Genomic DNA, 21,022 nt, shown 5'->3' on the forward strand with positions numbered 1-21,022 from the left:
GCAGCGTAGGCAAGCAGGTCGCATGGTTAGAAATAAGCGGCCATGTCAGCTACAATGCGCATGAGCGAACTTCTCCCTCCAAATCTGCGAGTGCGTCACATCACATGGGTATGACCGACGCATGCGCAGACTGAATTTATGCGAAACGGCAATTCTGTAGTATGCAAGCGGTGTTACGGTTAGTAAACACATATGCAAGCATCTCTAGGACACCCGCGTGTACTGTAAAAGTGTAATATTAATGACGAACAGGAGTGTTTAGTACTATTACAAGTTAACGAGGTGCATGAGAAGGAGCAAGTCGCTTCAAGTGCGAATTCTCACTCCATCAATCCCCTCTTTGATGATATTTACTATCATCACTATTAATGGAAACAGATGCCAACTTCATTTTTCTCACATCTCACTCATCTCTATCTCAACAAATTTATTGTTAAGCCGTTTTTCAGCATCTTTATTGGGATGGGAACCTTTAGCCTTCTTATAGATCTGGCTCCTTAATTCCTCTAATTCGAGTTCATCAATATTTCTTTTGACTCCTCTTTTATTCACCGTGTACTTTTTTCTACACTTTTGACATTTGCAGCAAATTATTATAATGAACACAATCAGACTAATTCCAGCTATTGGCATCAGTATCTTTCCCACTAGACTGCGGCCTATGTTAGTAAACCAACTACCTACTGAAGAGAGACCATCAGTCAGTCTTTTCCAGGCACTGTCAACCTCCAATGGTTTAAGTTCTTTTTCCAAATTAGTTATGTTCTGTACATATTTCTTAATTTCTACGCTTTTATCTGGAATGTAAGTGCAACAATGTTGCGCCTTCAGCATTCTACAGACCCCGCCCTCTTTCGCCAATAAGGTATCAAGAGCAAGGTGATTTTGTAAAACCATCGATCTGATCGCAACCATTTCAGTATTAATCAGAAGAAATCCAGCAGCAGTGTCAGTTGACAACCAATCCACTACTGTAGACAATTTGCAGATGCGGTGAGTATTCAGAACTACCCCCATTCCAGGTATCAGTGCACTAAATATATCACCTATAATTTCTCTTACACTCTCACGTCTACTACGCACTAAGCCATTAGTGTCTTCATTGCTTCCAGCAGCGTTATTCACATGGTATATTTTCGGGAAGACAATGCCAAAATAGCAGCTTCCATACCAGTGATCCGGCAATTTGAAATAAGCCTTGTTTCCACATATATAATAAATTCCGGGAAACACAGGTTCTGACCCATTTTTGAAACCCCAACCTCCAATTACCTTGTAATTATGTTCGCATTCACTGGAACCGATGAATACATTGTTATAGTAACTAGTCTTTTCTCTATGAAGACAGAGTTTCCCTTTTCGTTCAAAATCCAACAACAGCGCAGGATTTGCTTCGCCATTTGAGGTGCCCTCCATGTTTTCAGCCCATTTAGGAGTTTTCTGTCTCTTATCACTGGCCCTTCTTTGGAAACTCTCCCTTCTATTTTCTGCCATTTTCAAGAACATTTTCTCTTGCTCATGTAATGAACAAGTCAAATTATCTCTGCGAGCTTCATTTAAGTCTATGTCACCTATAGTCAGAAAGTATTCTCCCATGTAACGAGTCACCTCATTTCTGACATGCACAATATTCAGGTGCCCCCGAATAGGCAGTTCAGAAAAAATCACGTCAGTGTTTGAATAATAGTACTGTAAAGTGCTTCTATAAAATAAGCTTGCTAATATACTACAGGAAATTCCATAGGTCAGCGGTAAGTGATGGTAGGTCATGCCTTCAGCTACAGAAGTAGGTAGCTTCATGCACACGTAACAATCCTCTATTTCCATAGCTTCTACGTAATGCACTAAAAGATTTGCAAAGACATTTAAATGTGATCGGTTTCTCATGTGGTGAAAATGTAGTCCCTCCTCATCTGGTGCTTCTAAGTCAGGTCGTGTTTGTCTCAGGCTGACTGAATTGTCACGTCTTTCTACACTTTGTGGTGTTTCTTCAGTATGTACAACTTCTGAATCTGGGGTCATCGGTTTAGTAGGGTACAGGTTAGTATCTTTACTAATCATAAAAGGTATAAAGACTGTTAGTCCTATCCATACTACTATAACTATTGCTACACTGCATAAGCATATATTACAGCAAGTTTTACAACAATTCCCTCTAGGTTTTCCATTTACATTTGAATCAGACATTTTTGCTTACAGGTGGCTTTCCAACCCCTCTTTGTTTCTTCTTGCAAGAGGCTCACGCAGTTTCACTTTTCAAGGTGGGTCTTCTACCTCAGAGCTCCGATCCTCGATCGAATCCTGATCGCTTCTGTCACTTTCTTCAGGATCGTCAATCTCTTCCAACACCAAAAAGGTCCATTCAGGACTCCGATAGTTTTTATTTAGTTTCTTTGCTCTGGTACTGCGTCTAGTTTGCTGAGCTCCGTCTCTTTGTCTATCACTAGCAGCTCTTTTTCGGTCTTCTAGTTTTTCTTCTACAGTTTTCAGTCTTAGTTTCAGTCTTTTTATATATTTTGGCCTTTCCTTTTTCTTGAGCCTTTTAGTGGTCGAGGAAACTTGGCCTTCCTCGTGACCTCTCTTGTTTTCACTCCGTTGTGGCACTATTGTTTTGGCAGTGTCCTTTTCCCTTCCTGTCTGACTAGTTCCAGGTCTTTCATTAGTTTCTTTTGCCTGGTTTCTACGCTGGCCTTGTTCAGGTATACTTTGTATTTGATCTTGATTTTCAACCGATTTGGGCTCTGCTTCCTGAACACGTTCGTCTACTTCTATCTGTTCCTGTTCATGCACTTTGACCCCTTCATTTTCTTCCGCATGAACTTCAGCTTTAATTACTATCTGTCCCTTTCCAGTTTCTGGAGTCTCTGGAGGAGTGTCGATGACTTGGTCTGTCCCTACTTGGCCTATCTCCTGATCAGGTCTGATGTGATTCTCGATAACCTGACCTTCTTCTTCTAATCCTGTCTCACCCTCACTATCCACACTCTCTATCTAGGTAGGAATATTTTCTGGTTCTTATTGGATCAAGAATCAGGTCGTCGGCTGGAAACCACTCTTCTTGACTGGTGCTCGGTAGTATTACGTCAGCTAGATCTGGACCCTCATCTGGAGTCTCCTCAGCTGTACCACCTTCAGCCTCAGCCGCCTCTTCTTCAGCTACCTTCTTGGTATGGCTAGCATGAATCCACTTCGGTACTCCAGCACACTTTACCGCAGTGGTAGTTGCAAGGATTACTTGCCTCCGTTTCCCCCACTTTGGTCCAAGGCAACTCTTCCGGGTGTGTTTCTTCAACACCACCCAATCTCCAGGTCTCAGTTTATGGGCTGGAGTGGTTGGCCATTCGTCAGCAGTCTCTCCAATCTGGTGAGAGATAGAACGCACTTGGTCACCCAGCTGCCTGCAGTATTCTAGTACCAAATCATCAGAAATACTCAGCAGTTTGTGTCCAGGTACCCATGCCTGTCGCATCACTCTTCCCATTAGTACTTCATGGGGGCTCAGGCCTGTCTTTCGGTTTGGGATGCTCCTCAATCCCATCAAGACAAGGGGCAAAGCTTCTATCCAGTTCAATTTTGTGGAATCACACATTTTGGCCAATCTTGACTTTATAGTGCCATTTACTTGTTCGACTATTCCAGAAGCCTCTGGACGATATGCACAGTGCAGTTTAGGCTCAATTTTGAATGCCGTATAAAGTTCCTTTAAGATTTCGTTGGCAAAGTGCCCACCCCTGTCTGTTTCAATTGTCTCTGGAAAACCGAATCTAGGTATTAGCTCTCTGAGTAACAACTTAGCACTGTAATGGCATCGTTTTTCTTTGCTGGGTATGCTTCCACCCACCTTGAGAATAGGCAAACTATTACCAAGACATATCTGTATCCTTTACACATGGGCATCTGTATAAAATCTGCCTGTAGTCTGACAAAGGGGCCTTCTGCCTTTCCAATGGTGCTTTGCTCTACCACAGTCCTCTTTCCTGCATTGAACTGCTGACACACTAGGCACCTCTGACAGAGCATATCCGCGATATTTCTGAATTTTGAATTGTAGAACACTTTGCCAAACACACGGCACATTGCATCCCTTCCAATATGGGTATCTCCATGAATCATCCGCACCATTGGGGCAGCCATACTGTCTGGCAATACAGGCACACCGGTCTTATCAACCATGATACCATCCCTTTCCCTGAGCTGGCATTACTCAGTCTCCCATCTGGCTTTTTCATCCTCGTCTGCTGCCTGCTGCAACTCTCTCAGTTCCTTCCAGGAAGATACATTCTCAAACACCATAAGTTGGCAGCTGTTTCCGCCCCCCCATAATTTAATTTTCAGGGAAATTTTGTACCGGCCGCAGTACTGGGCAATTTGGTCAGCGTATCTGTTCCCGGCTGTCACATCGTCATTACCTGATTTGTGAGCAGCACATTTGACTACTGCCAATTCTGTGGGCAATTGGATTGCTTCCAATAGGGTTTGCACCACTTTTCCATTTCTGATAGGGGTACCTGAGGAAGTCATGAATTCTCTTTGCAACCATAGCTGGCCGAAGTCATGAACAACCCTGTAACCGTATTGACTGTCAGTGTATACGGTTACTCGCTTATTTTTCCCTTGTTTGCAGGCTCTGGCCAATGCGATTAACTCAGCCACTTGGGCTGATTTAACTTCACTTAAATATGATGCCTCTAGGGTCGTTTCCAGTGTGACTACAGCATAGGCAGCACTCAACCCACCATCCTCATGTCTCAAGCAGGATCCATCCACAAACACCACTAGGTCTTCAATGGGAAGGGCCGTTTCTTTTATATCAGGACGAGGTTTTGTACTAAACTCAGTTAGGTCAATGCAATTATGCTCCATCTCACCCTCCATTTCTGCATTTTGGGTGAGGGGCAACAGCGTTGCAGGGTTTAAAATGTTGCATCGGGAAATTATTACATTCTCTGCACCAATAAGGATTCTCTCATACTTAGTCAGTCGACTAGGAGTGAGATACTGGGTCTTGGTTCGGGTTAACAGAATCACAACTGAATGTGGAACATAAACCGGTACAGGATGTCCCATGACTATGTTTTCACTCTGTTCCAGACTCGTGCATGTGGCAGCTACTGCCTTCAGACACCCAGGAAGCCCAGCAGCCACTGGGTCCAGATTGGCTGAAAAGTAGGCCACAGGACGTCTAGTCAGCCCGTGTTCTTGGGTTAGGACTGAGAGAGCACAATTGTCTCGTGTATCACAGAATAACTCAAAGTTCTTGGAGTAGTCAGGCATTCCTAGTGCAGGAGCAGAGCACAGACAGTTTCGCAATTTTATCCAAGCTGTCATGCTTTCATCATCCCAACTAACTGGATCGTCCGCCCCTTTCTTGGTCATTTTTATCAGAGGTTTGGCTAGAACAGCAAATCCCACAATCCATTGTCTGCAGTATCCCACAACTCCTAGGAACATTCTGACTTCTTTCTGGGTTCTTGGCAATTCCATATCTTGAATTATTCTAATTCTTTCTGAAGTAACCTTTCTGATTCCTTTCTCTATTTGGTGTCCCAGATACTTTACTGAGTTCTTACAAAACTGTAATTTGTCAGGTGATACTTTATGGCCTCCCCTGCCCAAATGATTCAGCAGGGCGATGGTATCAGTAACACAGTCACTTTGACTTTTAGACGCCACCAGAAGGTCGTCTATGTACTGAACCAGGACAGACTCCTTTGGTAGGACTAAGGATTCAAGGCATCTTTTTAGGATCTGATTAAAGATTGAGGGGCTTTCTGTGTACCCCTGGGGGACACGATTCCAGACATAGACATGACTGTCAAATTCAAACGAGAAAAGAAATTTGCTGTCTGGATGCAATGGGATGGAAAAGAATGCGTGGCACAGATCTATGACAGTGAACCATTCTGCATTCCAAGGAATCTGATACAGGATCACAGCAGGGTTTGGCACAATGGGACAACAAGGTACAACAATTTGGTTTACCTTTCGCAGGTCCTGCACTACCCTGTACTTTCCGCTAGGCTTCTTAATTCCAATTATGGGCGAATTCAAGGACTGCTCAATACTTCCTGTATTATGTTTGCCTCCAATAGTCTGTTTATTTCAAGTGCGACTCCAGCTTTCACCTCCGCACTCATCTTATACTGTCTAGTTTTCGGGTAGGTGGCATTGGGTTTAATGGCTATTCTAACTGGGTCCACATTTGCCATTAATCCTAAATCTCTCCCGGTGAAATCCCACACCTCCGGTATCACCTTTTGTTGGAGTTCTTCAGGTAAGTCATGAATGGTTAGAGTTTTAACTGCTGTATCAGGCCTTAACAACATTAATTTGTACAGGCCATCTTCATCTGGGGTCTGAATTTCAACGCCCTTTGGGGTGCAAAAGATGGTACAGTTCATTTTGCACAACAAATCACGTCCCAGTAGATTTACTGGGCTGGAATCGCAGACCACAAATCTGTGCATTTCTTTGAAATTTCCTATAGAAATCTCCATGGGTTCAGTTACAGGAGTGCTAATTATCTGATTTGATACGCCCACTACTTGGATTGCTTCTCCCGAGAGGGGTAGGTTAGGAACGTCCGCTGTTCTCACAATCGAACGGGTAGCACCAGTGTCGAACAGAAAGGTGACATCATTTCCTTCAACCTTTCCTTCAATGTATGGCCCTGACTGGTCTACCGGTAGGGATGCGCCAAGCACGTACTCCCCTTCCTCCCCCCTCAGGCCCCGTCAGTAAGGTTCATCACAGAGGAATGTATCATTTAACAGGAACTGTGAGGTTGCCTGATTTCTCTCATTCGGTCCTTCCCACACTTCAACCCTCTCATTCTGTTGAGCCTGATTCTTATAATTAGGTCTAGGAGCTCTAGGCAATGGAGGTGGATTTACCTGTTGCTGATTCTTTCGTGGCCCCTCTTTCTGCACCTGTGGATTTAAACCATTTATGGGGGCATTACCAGCCTGTAAATGTGGACACTCGTCTCTCCAGTGCCCTATCTGCCCGCACCCGTGACAGGGGAACTTCTTCCTAGCCTCCTCTTTACTCATTTTAACTCGAGGTTTCCCCCCCCCCCCCCCCAGAGTTAGTGTTCGGAGCATTGCTATTCATTTTATTTAACTGCTTCTCTTGTTGCTCAGCCAATTTTACCTGTGCCCACATTACTTTCTCCTTCAGGGCCTTCTTTTTGTTCTCCATTTCATCCTCACAGTACTTGGCGTACTTGAGGACATCATCTATGGGCTTTCCCTGCCAACAGATTTTATTATCTCTAATCCACTGTGATATTTCCGGTCTCAATCCTAACACAAACCGGTAAATGAAATGAGTCATGTCCTTCATCTCAATATTATCGATGCCACTGTAGGTCTTAAATACCTGCAATAGCCTCTCATAATAAGAGTGAGCTGTCTCATTATGGTCCTGGGTAGTTCTATCTATTTGAGTCCAATCTGTTTCCTTTGCTGGCACCTTGTCTTTTAAATATTGTATGACTTGATCATATTTTCTCATTACATCTGGGGAAGGAGCTCCAGTTTGGGAGTCTCTTGGTAATTCTTCACTGGGCCATTTAATGGCTACCTTGCAATCAGTCCATAAATCTACGGGAACTACAATGTCAAAGAACCCATTCAGGTCCTTCAGGAGACATTTTTGGACTTTCACAAACCGCTCCACCTGTCTATACCACTCCACTGGCTTCTCCCTTAATCTTGGGAAATCGTTGGTAAACGACACAATGTCATGTCGGGACCACGGACATGTACATATTTCCCACCTGGCACTTCCCTCATGGGATACAGTTTGTCTGTTGGACCTACTTCTTTCAACACAAATTCAGAAGCCTTCGGTTTTGCCCTACTGTCTTCTTTTTTCTTTGCCCACCTGGCTTTCCATTTATCCAGATCTCCCCATTTCTGCAGAATGTTCAGCAATTCCGTTATCTGAGTTTTCTTTCCTGACACATTCATGTTTTCTAAATCCTTATCTGAGAATTCTGCCCTATAAGGTTTCTGCAGGACTTTGGATCGACTCACATCAATCCCCATGTCCGCAGCAGCGTCCATTAGTTTTTCATGGAGCACTCTAGTATTCCGGGTGAGACTCTTGCTGATGAACAGCAACTCTTCTTCGTTAAGAGTATTTAATCTGTCTAATCCTACATTTCCGGCCATTAATTCCTCCATTTCTACCCTTAGCCGGTAAATGTCCAATGGTTTGGGCGGGGAAGTTTCTCGGTGCATTTCTTTAGTCCATCTATCTAGTTCCTCTGGAGTTACCACAGTGGCACTCCGGATCCCTGATGTTGTTTCAATTAGGACTTCCCTGGCCTTAGCCTGACTCCCTGATCGAGCTTCACTGGTACTTGGCTCCCTTATGGGTAAATCCATCAGGGAGATTACGGACTCACATTCGCTCGCCTGGTCATCAACGATGAGTGGCTCTTTCCTGGGGGGTGCTGGCATGGGAGTAATGACTGGAGTTTTAGGACTAGCCTGCCTATCCCCATAGAGGGGTATAGCAGGACCGATAGTTACAGGGATTGTCAGGGCATCAGGACTGGGATGTATCTGAGCTATAGTCTGAATCAGATCATTTCGTTGCTTAATCAGGGCATCTCTTTCCCTTTCTTGTAAAACTCTTTCTGACGAATTATCATGCAGTATTTGAGGTACCAAAGGAGGGTATATATTCGGGGCAGTGGGGATGGCTGACCCTGGTCTATCCTCACCAAAAGGTCGGTAATTTGGGACTGCTGTACTAGGTCTGCAAAAATCATCACTATTGCTGGGTTTATTACAAATACCAGCTACATCTGTCTCGCTTGCCCTTCTACTTCTGGCATGGTAGAGAAAAGGATTTTTCGAACTTAGTGTTCCTGACACTTCAGCATAAGGAGGTGGATTTTTCATCAATAAATCCTCCAGATATTCATCCTCCGAATCCCCCATGGCCATCAGATGTCGACTTTTCTCTGTCTTTTTCCCACCTGCTTGTTCGGTTACCCCGAACATTGGAAACAGTCCCTCAACCATCATATTCTGTCTCCATTGCTTCATCTTCTGCTCCTTTGTTTCCCGATGTAATTTAGGATGCCTCAATTTCCCATTCCTCTAAAGCTTCATACTGCGTTAGTCTGGGTCGGGGGTGTAATTCATTCATCCGGGTTCTTAAGTTAAACAAGATTCTACCATTAAAAGTACCATCGAGGGGAAAAGCTAGGACTCTATCCTCTTCAGTGTATTTTACCCAATTTTCTAACCACACACAAGTATGGTACCCTTTATCAAACATCATGAATGAGGCGGGAGTATTAGGAGGGGGAATGATCACACCCTCTCTCGTTCGAATGGGCTTGTCTTTCTTGAAATAATTCTTTATCTTTTCGGCGATAGACATTTTTCTCTTAACTCCGTACATATTGTGAGGTCTACCTCTGCTCATCAATTCCTTATGACAACCTAGATTCCTGGGATCAGGCAAGAATTCAGGGTACCACATACACCTCTCGAAACAGCCTACAAGCTCGGTTCGGAAAATGTTGTTTACCTTTGGGTTTCCAATGCTAGTGCGTCTTTCAACTTTCAACAACCAATCAGCACTGAGATTTCAAAATCTGTCAGCCAATGGGTGCGCGGCCCCTTTCTGAGACGCGGTCTCACTCTGCGGCGCTCACCCCTCCCTTACAACTCTAACTTCGCTACACACCCGCTGGCTCAACCAATACCAGTGCGGCACGGAGTGACGTCAGCGCAGCCTTGCGACCGACTTCCTCCTTTACAAGGTAACGGAAACTTTGAATTTTTCTTAAAGTGCGAGTGCAGATTTGAGTTAATAACGTAAAACCTTTGCCACTGTGCTTGAGGGTTTTAGAAAGAAAGAGAGTTTTTCTTTTACTGCAAGTAAACCACTTTTGTCTACTTTTCATTCACTACGGATAGATCCCTTGCGCCTATCCTTTTCACACAAGCAAAATAGAGAACCTGCTACTCTTTTGACTAATTCACTTCTTTCCGGGATATATACTAAGTCATTTTTCACCAATGTCCTCCCTTGCTGCCACTCAAGCTCCAAGAACCTATTACTCCTGCCGTCTGTGACCCTTACTAGGTGATATCACAACGGAAGTTTCACCACGGTTTTGGTAGCTAACATTTATACTTCAATGAATTTTGAAAAGAAGGAAAACCTGATTAGCGCTTCCAGTTCTGCCTAACCATGCACTAATCCCTCCCTTAGCCAGTGACCTTACAGCCAAGTGGATTCTACTCACCACTTGCTATTTCTTTTCCCCGGGGATCCCCACAACATAAAACAATCACTCACAATTGGTTAGTAATATACTCAATATTGCATGAAATATAATAAGCTTATTCTTTAACATTTAAATGAAACAACAATCCTTTTTTATAGCAGCATATATATATATATAAAATCAGCAGCACAATTTAACTTTTCACGGTTCGACAGTAACTTTCTTATCTACCTATCCTAACTAGTCCTAACCATCATTCTGCTACCAGAAAATACTGATAGAGCGCGCAGGTCACCCGGCTCAGAGTTTACCAGATTTTCACTCACTTGGGCCCATGACGTGATTTCTAAATACAATTTTGTAAGTCGGGTGATTTTACACGCCACTATCAGTATTCTATGTGTGTTTCCTGTAACACTATTACCATGGTACCTGACTTACCACAGGCACTTACTCCTCCTGATGGATCAGGAGCTGTTGAGGACAGGTGATTATTCTTCTAAAACACTTAGTCTATTCACATTTGGAATTTGGAATTTGGAATGGTATTTCTAAAGCGCAGACGGTCGCTCCGGAAGGAGCATCATGGCGCTATGAGTCCTGTTTCCAAGTCACAGAGTGAAGTGAGGGAGGCTAGATGGCAGCTTTGGACCAGTCGTCGGGAAGCTTGAAGATCCAGGTTTTGAGGAGCTTCCGGAATGGCTTTTCGACTGTTTGAAGCCTGAGATGCCTTGGCATACTATTCCAGGCTTTAATAGCTAAGGTGCTTAGAGTTTTGCCGCCTTTAGATTTCAGGTTGAATTTAGAGGGGGTCATGAGGTTATCTTGTGAAGATCTGAGGGAGCGGCACGGAGTATAATGGGGGAAGCGTCTAATCAAGTAGGAAGGACCGGATTTGTTGAAGGCTCGGAAGGCTACAATGAGAATCTTGAAGAGGATTCTCTTGTGCAAGGGGAGCCAGTGTAAGGCTTTAAGGGCTGCGGAGATTGAAGATTTTCGTGGAAGTTTTAAGACAAGCCGGGCGGCAGTGTGCAAGACACTTTGTAGTTTGGCGAGAGTGGACTTTTTGGTCCCTGCCATGAGTCCATTGCAGTAGTCCACACGGGAGAGTATGAGGGCTACCGCCACCGTTTTTCTTGAGTCAAGCGGGAGGAAATCAAAGAATTTCCTTAAGGACTTTATTATGCCGAAGCATTTTCCCGCTGTGGTCGAAGCATGGAGATCGAAGGAGAGCTCGGAGTCGAAGAGGACCCCGAGGTTCCTGGCTGATGAAACAGTTTGTGGTGGAGCTGCAGAGTTGTCCGGCCACCACAGAGCAGGGCAGAAAGAGGCATTTTTTCCGATGGGAAGAATCTCGGTTTTATTTGAGTTGCAGCGCAGATGATTGGTGTCCATCCATTGGAAGACTGCTGTAAGGCAGTGTTTCAGATTGAGCTCTGCCGTGTTAGAATTGTCGTCTAGGGGGATGATCAACTGAGTATCGTCGGCATAGGAGGTGACGGTTATGCCGAACGATTCAATGAGGGTAAGAAGAGGGATAAGATAGATATTGAAGAGGAGGGGACTCAGAATGGAACCCTGAGGGACTCCACAGGACACCTTTTTCTCATTGGAATGATAGGGGCCAAGGGTGACGGTTTGGTACCTGTCACTGAGGAAAGAACTAATCCAGGATAGGGCAGAGTTGGTGACACCGATGTCCAAGAGTCTATTGATCAAAATGGAGTGGGAAATGGTGTCGAAAGCTGCCGTGAGGTCAAGAAGGATCAAAATGGCCTTCTTCCTTTGATCTTGAAGGATTTTGATGGTATCGGTCAGTTCGATCAGGGCCGTCTCAGTGGAATGTTTCGACCGGAAACCGGATTGCTGGGGATGAAGTAAGTTATGTGAATCCAGGAAGGTCTTAAGCTCCTTGTGGACCAACTGTTCCGTTATTTTACCTAGTGCGGGTAGCAGGGTAATCGGGCGGAGGTTAGTCAGGTCAGAGGGGGATTTGTTCGACTTTTTCATGAGTGGCTTGACCACCCCTTTTTTCCAAGAGCGGGGAACAGAGCCGGATGAGAGGGATTGGTTGATTATTGCATTGATGGAGGGGTTGACATCATCAATGATGAGGTGCAGGATCTTAGGTGGACAGGGGTCAGAGGGGGAGCCAGATTTGCAGGAGAGGATCGCTTCTCTGGTCGGAGACTGGAGTAAAGCTTTTGAGACTATTGGCAGGCGGGTAAGACTGGTCCGGGTCTGGGGGTGAAAGAACAGGGGGAGGGGGGGGAAAGTTTTTGTGGATGGAGGTGATTTTGTCATCAAAGTAGTCGGAGATTTTGTCACAAAGTTCTTGAGATGGGGGGATTTCCGGTTGAAGAGCTTTTGGTTTGGTAAAGGATTTTACTATTGCAAAGAGGGTTTTTTGCTTTTGGCTAGCATCCTTAATGGCGTTGACGTAGTAGGTTTTTTTAGCTGATTTAATGGATGAGAGATAGATTTTCCTCTGTAGGATGTAATTCCTGCGGTCGCCGTTATCATAGGTTCTACGCCATTTCCGTTCCGCTTTTCTACAAAGGAGGTGAGCGGCAGTTAGGTCCGGCGTATACCAGGGGGCCTTGTTTTTAGCTGTCTTCGAGGCCCTGTCCTGTTTGAGGGGAGGGCATCGACTCGAAATGTCATGAGAAAGCCATTTATTGAGACACGTTGCGTCTCTGTCGATGTCACCCGAGGGGGAAGGGGCATTAGATGGGGAAAGAGGATGAAGGATGAGGTTTTTCTGGACAGTATTCCAGTTGATGGGGTGGGCGAGATGGCGCGTACGTTTACTGCAGGTAGGGGGGTGGCGGCTGGAAATATGAAAGGGGATTAGACAATGATCAGTCCAGATTTGAGGTATGGGGGATAGGGAGGAGAGGGACGGGAAGTTTGAACAGATACCGTCCAAGGTATGACCAAGGGAGTGTGTGGAAAGTTTGACGCTTTGTTGTAGATTGAAGATGTCCAACGACTGCAGAAAGTTTCTGGTGTGCGGGTCGGCTGTGGATTCAAGATGTAGGTTGAAATCTCCCAGGAGGGTAAAGTGTGGGTAGCGGAGAAGGAAGCTTCCAAGAGCGTCGTCTAGCGAGTCTAAAAATTTTGCTGCGTTACCAGGTGGACGATAGATCAGGCCACCGGTGAAGGAGAGCGTTTGGCTGAGCTTTATGCAAAAACCTATGCCTTCTGCCTCGGTGAGAGGATCAAGGCAGAAGGTGTGACAGTTGAAGGTGTTCCTAAGGATAATTGCAACACCTCCTCCTCTGCCTTTCTGTCTATCCTGTCTATGGAAGGAGTAGCCCGGGGGGAGGGCAGTAGCAATGTCTGGGTTACTGTCTTCAGTGAGCCAGGTCTCAGTGATCATGAAACAGTCCAGATCGTGGTCAATGATGAGATCGTGGATGTCCTGACTGTGTTTACACATTGACCTGGCGTTTATCAGGGCACCTGTAAAGAGAGGTCGCAAGATTTTGGGGGATGTTGGCCGTTCGGCTTCTAGGTTGAGGGTCCAGTGACATTTGGTGCAGCTGGTGGAGACAAGTACTGTGGATAGATCAAATTTGCAGGGGCAGTCGGGCTCGCCTCGGAGTTGGTGGAGGTCGTTAGAAGCGTACCTGAGGACTGGAGGAATTTAGGCAGGGGTTCCGGCGTCTGGCGCGGTCTTAGCGCGGACGGGCGCAGACGGGCTTGCCTTAGGCGCGCCTTCGGCGCGCAAACGGCGCTCCCGCTGCGCTCGTCCGCTGCGCTTCCTATGCATGCACATTTCTAGGGGGAGTGGGCGTGGCCTCTAGTGGGCGTGGTCGGCGAGCGCGCCAGGTGCAATGGCGGCCGCTTTGTCAAGATAATAGCGCGACAGCGTCAACAGCGCTGTGAATTAAAAAGAGGCTTTTTTACTGTTTGTGTCTGGAACAGTAATAAAGGTGAAGCAGGTTATTCAGTGACACCACACAAAGTTAAAAGACGATGCAAACAGAGTTTGTTTAGTACCTCCAGCTCCCGGCTTCCGCCTCAGGACTGGGTCAGGAGTAGAAACGTTGCGCTGAAGGTCAGCGTTTATATATGCTTAAAAGGGGGCGTGGCCTCTAGTGGGCGTGGTCGGCGAGCGCGCCAGGTGCAATGGCGGCCGCTTTGTCAAGATAATAGCGCGACAGCATCAACAGCGCTGTGAATTAAAAAGAGGCTTTTTTACTGTTTGTGTCTGGAACAGTAATAAAGGTGAAGCAGGTTATTCAGTGACACCACACAAAGTTAAAAGACGATGCAAACAGAGTTTGTTTAGTACCTCCAGCTCCCGGCTTCCGCCTCAGGACTGGGTCAGGAGTAGAAACGTTGCGCTGAAGGTCAGCGTTTATATATGCTTAAAAGGGGGCGTGGCCTCTAGTGGGCGTGGTCGGCGAGCGCGCCAGGTGCAATGGCGGCTGCTTTGTCAAGATAATAGCGCGACAGCGTCAACAGCGCTGTGAATTAAAAAGAGGCTTTTTTACTGTTTGTGTCTGGAACAGTAATAAAGGTGAAGCAGGTTATTCAGTGACACCACACAAAGTTAAAAGACGATGCAAACAGAGTTTGTTTAGTACCTCCAGCTCCCGGCTTCCGCCTCAGGACTGGGTCAGGAGTAGAAACGTTGCGCTGAAGGTCAGCGTTTATATATGCTTAAAAGGGGGCGTGGCCTCTAGTGGGCGTGGTCGGCGAGCGCGCCAGGTGCAATGGCGGCCGCTTTGTCAAGATAATCGCGCGACAGCGTCAACAGCGCTGTGAATTAAAAAGAGGCTTTTTTACTGTCTGTGTCTGGAACAGTAATAAAGGTGAAGCAGGTTATTCAGTGACACCACACAAAGTTAAAAGACGATGCAAACAGAGTTTGTTTAGTACCTCCAGCTCCCGGCTTCCGCCTCAGGACTGGGTCAGGAGTAGCATAACATCAATGGTACCTTTTCTGAATGACCACAGACACCTGAGGCGTTTTAAAATCTTTATATAAGAATGTAAAGTTTAAAGTGACAAAAGTATAAGGTAAATGCTGATAAAAACATCAAAAAGCAGAATCACAAAGATTATGTAGCTGTGAATGAGGGACAACACCATTGGGGGCAATTGGGTTTTTCTATAGGGTAAGGGTAACAGGGAACATGCTATTCAGTTAGGCTTAAACTAAGGACGGTAAATTCAAAACACATTAGTTGGTGAAGTTCTATAGCCTATAAGTGATTCAAACCCTAATCTTAGTCTATCTAACTTAGATCCTAAATATTCATCACACTTTATTTAAGCAAAAACTGTTTCGATATGCCCTACAGGGAAGGGAAAAAGTGGAACATGCTAACAATCAATTTGCAAATGCATCAGTGGAGAGATCAGAGAGAAATATCATGGGCATAGAGGCTTTATTAAAGAGCAGGAAGGAAAGGATAGTAGACGGACACCCAGAGGTATATTTACCTAGGATAGGAATGAGGACTAACCCTGGCCACGGGTCAGCTTCGGGAGAGGACGAGGACAAGGACCCTCAAGGATTTAGGATGCCAGTGGGTGAGCAGGTACAGCTCACGGAAAATCAGGACAGGATACCCCTCAGGATTTGGGTCAGGACTGGGCTGGGCTCACCAACGGGCACGACCAACACCTGCAGCTTCGGATGCAACGCCTGCGCTACCCCTTCACTGCACGGAATCCGCCAGTAACCCCGATTGGGTTCTCGAATCTCCCAGCAAAGTGCTTCGCCAGCACTTAGGACTATTTCCACCCCTTGGAGTTTGTGGAAAATTTCGGACAGAGCGCTCCGCAGCTCTCTGTATCAATCACCTATAGAGTCGTGGGGTCGGTGACAGGTCAGCTATTCGGACAAGTCGGACAATTTTCCCTAACTAACTAGGCTAGATATACCCTTTTTGGGTCCCCAGACCACCCACAAATTTTGCAAGTGACAGGGTCCCAACTTACGATTGGTCAGGAGAGGTGGTTAGGTCATAGCCACCACCTAAAATTCTAGGTTCCCATACTTAATATTTATTTTTCAGTACCCACCCCTTGCATTCCAGTTCCCAGGGTATGTGAAAGGTGTAAAACAATAGAGCACACATAGGAATATACATTTGTAACAATTTCTTGGTACAGCCGGACTCTCTTCTCAGTGCATGGAAGATGTTCTCAGGCGCATTTCAGCTTCAGGAGCCAGCTGGCTTGGGCTTGCTTCTGCGCGGTTCGGCTTTTCCCTCATCACGTGACAGGGTCGGAACGGGTTTCAATATGGAGTTTATCCCCTCACCCAGACCCATGGATGCGTGGTACATGAAAAGTAAGCGAAAACAAATTAGTAACACAGAAAAATAGAATACACTGTACACCATGATATTCTGCACTGCACCCCTTACTTCAAATAACTATAGTGATTAATGATTATGCAGGAATAGATAGAAATGCAAAGCAGCGTAGGCAATCAGGTCGCATGGTTAGAAATAAGCGGCCATGTCAGCTACAATGCGCATGAGCAAACTTCTCCCTCCAAATCTGCGAGTGCGTCACATCACATGGGTATGACCGACACATGCGCAGACTGAATTTATGCGAAGCGGCCATTCTGTAGTATGCAAGCGGTGTTACGGTTAGTAAACACATATGCAAGCATCTCTAGGACACCCGCGTGTACTGTAAAAGTGTAATATTAATGACGAACAGGAGTGTTTAGTACTATTACAAGTTAACGAGGTTCATGAGAAGGAGCAAGTCGCTTCAAGTGCGAATTCTCACTCCATCACACCCACCCAGAACCTCACACACCCACCCAGAGCCACACACACCCACCCTGACCCCCCCCACACACACACACACCATGCAAAACCTAAAAAGTATAACAAATGAAAATGCAGAAGGAATAGGCAATATACAAAATGTACAACCTCTTTTTACAAACTACTGTAGCAGAACCACAACAGTGCTAACCTGAACATTACACAAAAAGTACAGTCTATTCTACGGACTGAAAATCACTTTAAATGCTTTCGACTGTCTCATGGAAAGAATATAAGAAGTGTGCACACAAAATCATAAATTGAAGGAAAGCAACGTTGGGCTGTTCTTTAAAAAAGTATGGGAGGCTCCATGCATGCATCTGTGTTGTCTGCGGCCAATGTGTGTTGTAATAGCAGGGGATCATCCAGCCGTGTCGAACGGAATCTAGGCACTGCTCGGCGAGGGAGGGAGACCAGCTAGGCAGAAAGATGCTATTGCGTCTGAGTGTCTTGTGAGCACCATCACTGTACCAAGCAAGGACCACCGGAAGAGAGGCCCAGTGCCCCTTCGTCAACGGGTCTCAAGCTTGCAACTGCAGCTCTGCGGGGCTGATGGTAGCCAGCAGCTGCCACAACAGACACCAAGTCAAACAACTCCCTTTCTTCCCTGCTACCCGCTTCAATGCGAAGTGGACGCATTTGCTACCTTTACATTGGGGTAGGACGGGCCCACGGACAGCGGGAGGGGGGCGGGTGAACGGGATCATGGACAGCGGGAGGGGGGGTTAACAGGCACACGGAGGCGAAACCTAAAAACGTAAAACAAACAAACAGACAACATGGACGCTTGCAACTGCAGCTCTGTGGGGCTGATGGTAGCCAGCAGCTGCCACAACAGACACCAAGTCAAACAACTCCCTTTCTTCCCTGCTTCCCGCTTCAATGCGAAGTGGACGCATTTGCTACCTTTTCATTGGGGTAGGACGGGCCCACAGACAGCGGGAGGGGGGCGGGTGAATGGGCTCACTGACAGCGGGAGGGGGGCGGGTTGTTATTGTTATTGTTATTGTTAGGTGTACTTGTAAAGCGCAACATTCATCCTACAAGGATATCACGGCGCTGCAAAGAAATGAGCAGTAAAAACCTAGGCAGTTACCTGGGACTTATTGATTATTCTGATGTAGGGAATAGTGTGGTTTTTAGTTTTTTCTTAAAGGTTGGGTAGGAGTCCGTGAGTCGGAGGTTGATGGGTAGATCATTCCAACATTTCGCAGCAATGTGTGAAAAAACTATTCCGCCCATCCTGGATAGCTTGATCCGAGTGGTGGCTGCTTTGGCTGAGGCTTGTGAACGTAAGTTCCGTGCTGGAGCATAGAACTTAATTCTATTCCGTAGAATATAAGGGCCAGTATTGTAAATTGTTTTATGGGCAATGCATAGCATTTTGAACATGGCTCTTTGCCTCATGGGCATCCAGTGTAAGGCTCTCAGGCAACTTGTGGCTGAGTCGTACTTCTTCTTATTGCATACAGCCTTTGCTGCGGCATTCTGGACCAGTTGTAGTTTTCTAAATAAGTAGTCCGACATACCTACAAATAGAGAATTGCCATAATCCAGCCTGCTAACTAGTAACGACTGGACTAGGGTCTGTCTGCATTCCAGCGGGATCCAGGGGAAGACCCGTTTCAGCCTTTTTAGAATGGCAAATCCCTTGCCACATATTGAGGAGACATGGCATTTCATTGATAGAGTGGTGTCCATCTGAATTCCTAAATTTCTAGCAGACGATGTGGGATTGGGTGGAGAACCTAAAGAAGTTGGCCACCAGGTGTTATCCCAGAGCTGTTTGGCCCCACCAAAAAGGAGAATTTCTGACTTGTCAGCGTTCAGTTTTAAATAATGGCCGTGCATCCAGTTGGATAGCTCTGACAGGCAGTTTTGCAGTCTACTTTTGGCGTCGTTTTCTCCATTTAGGGTAACCATCAGCTGAGTATCGTCAGCGTAGGAGCAGATATTAATGCCCCATTTCTTGCCGATCGACGCCAATGAGGAGACATATACATTGAACAATGTTGGGCTCAATGTAGCCCCTTGGGGAACTCCATATTTAATCTTTCGAGGGGAAGAGGTAAAGTTGCCTAAACAAATAGACTGGGATCTATTAGACAGAAAGGAATCCAGCCAGTTTAGGGCTTTACCTTGTATTCCTTTTGCGGCAAGTATGTGAATTAACAGTTTATGGAACACGGTATCAAATGCCGCTGATAAATCGAGGAGTATCAGGGCGACCGTTTTGCCTTTATCGACCTGCATCCGAATATCGTCCATTACAGCCAGGAGCGTTGTCTCTGTGCTGTTATTGGATCTAAAACCTGTTTGGGAAACATCTAGAAGATTGTTGGTTTCTAGATAACTTGACACTTGTTTTGTTACCAGTCTTTCTAAAACCTTGGATAAAAAGGGGAGCTGTGAGATGGGGCGCTAGTTGGCTGGGTCGTTTATGTCCGCGCCCGCCTTTTTTAGTAATGGAATAACCGCCGATTTTTTCCAAACTTCTGGGAAAACAGCTTGCTCTAAGGACCGGTTAAGAACTTTTGTGACTGCGGGGCCAATTATGGGAGTCAGTTGAGAAAAAATAAAGTGTGGGCAAACATCCCATGGCGAGCCAGATTTAATTTCTGACATGGCTTTAGTGACCTCGTCTTCTGAAAATGGGCCAAAGGTAGAGCAGTTGGCTTGCAAAGTAGGGTCCATCCGATACTCCACAGGGGCCTGGGTGTTGTTTGTAAAAGAGGCATATATTTGATCAATTTTATCACAAAAAAAGTCACTAATTTTTGTGCAGTTCTCTTGTGATAGCGTCAAGTTGGATGTAAGACTAGGAGGATTACAAAGTTCTTTTACTATTTTAAAAAGCTCCTTGGACGAATTTTTATTCTCTAGAATTTTTTGAGAGAGGTAGTCTTTCTTTGCTTTGCGTATCGCGGTATGGTAAATTTTCAACTGATGTTTGTAAGTCGCTCTGTCTTCGGCGTTTCTACTTATTCTCCATTTATGCTCCAGAGAGGTGCATTTTCTTTTTTCAGTTTTTAGGTCTGGGCCATACCACTTCTCAGAGATTTTCGGTTTTGATCGATTGATTGCGCGAGTCCGTGAACAGAGGTCGAGTGCTTTCTCTATGTTGTCTCGTAATAGGCAAATTTCTTCTTCACATGTCGTTTCAGAGTTGGAAAAAAAGGAAAAATCTTCCTTGAATTTTTCCAAAGTAAATTTGCTCCAACATTTAGTGGAGTTAGCCGACTGGGCTAACGATCTGTTGGTTTTTAAAGGTAGGTTTAAGATAAAATCTATCCTATAATGGTCCGTCCATGTCAGAGGGGTTATATTTGTAATGTTAGTCTTCGATATGTTAGTAAATATGAGATCTAACATGTGCCCCGCTCTGTGTGTGGGGTGAGCTATTTTCTGCGATAATTGTAAGATTTCCATGTCTGTGGCAAGTCGTTTAGTTAGGGAATTATCAGCTAGCTCGAAATGAACATTGAAGTCTCCGATGACTATAATGTTTTTATGGTTAAGACAAAATGGAAGGATTTGCTCAAGGAGTTGGGTGCTAAAGTCAATTGAACTATTTGGGGGATTGTAGATGATTGCACATCCGAGGATAACCTGAGTATTGATGGAGATGGAGATGATTAACACTTCGTGTTTGCCTAGTTGGGTGACTGTTTCTTGGCGACATGAAAAGCTAACTTTAAATACCATGGCCACTCCACCTCCTCTCTTAATTTGTCGATTTAGATTAATGATTTTATACCCAATAGGTAGGGCTGCAGAGATATCCGGGGTGTTGTGCTCACCGAGCCAAGTTTCCAAAATGAAAGCAAAATCAGGTCTGCTATCCTGTAATATGTCCCATATTTCAATAGAGTGTTTGGGGAGGGACCTTGCATTGACATAGATGCATGTATAATCCTGTGTAGGAGTGACTTCAGATGAGGGTGGCTCCGAGTGGTTA

The sequence above is a fragment of the Lissotriton vulgaris genome, chromosome 6, assembly GCF_964263255.1.
Source record: "Lissotriton vulgaris chromosome 6, aLisVul1.2, whole genome shotgun sequence".
Classification (NCBI taxonomy): domain Eukaryota; kingdom Metazoa; phylum Chordata; class Amphibia; order Caudata; family Salamandridae; genus Lissotriton; species Lissotriton vulgaris.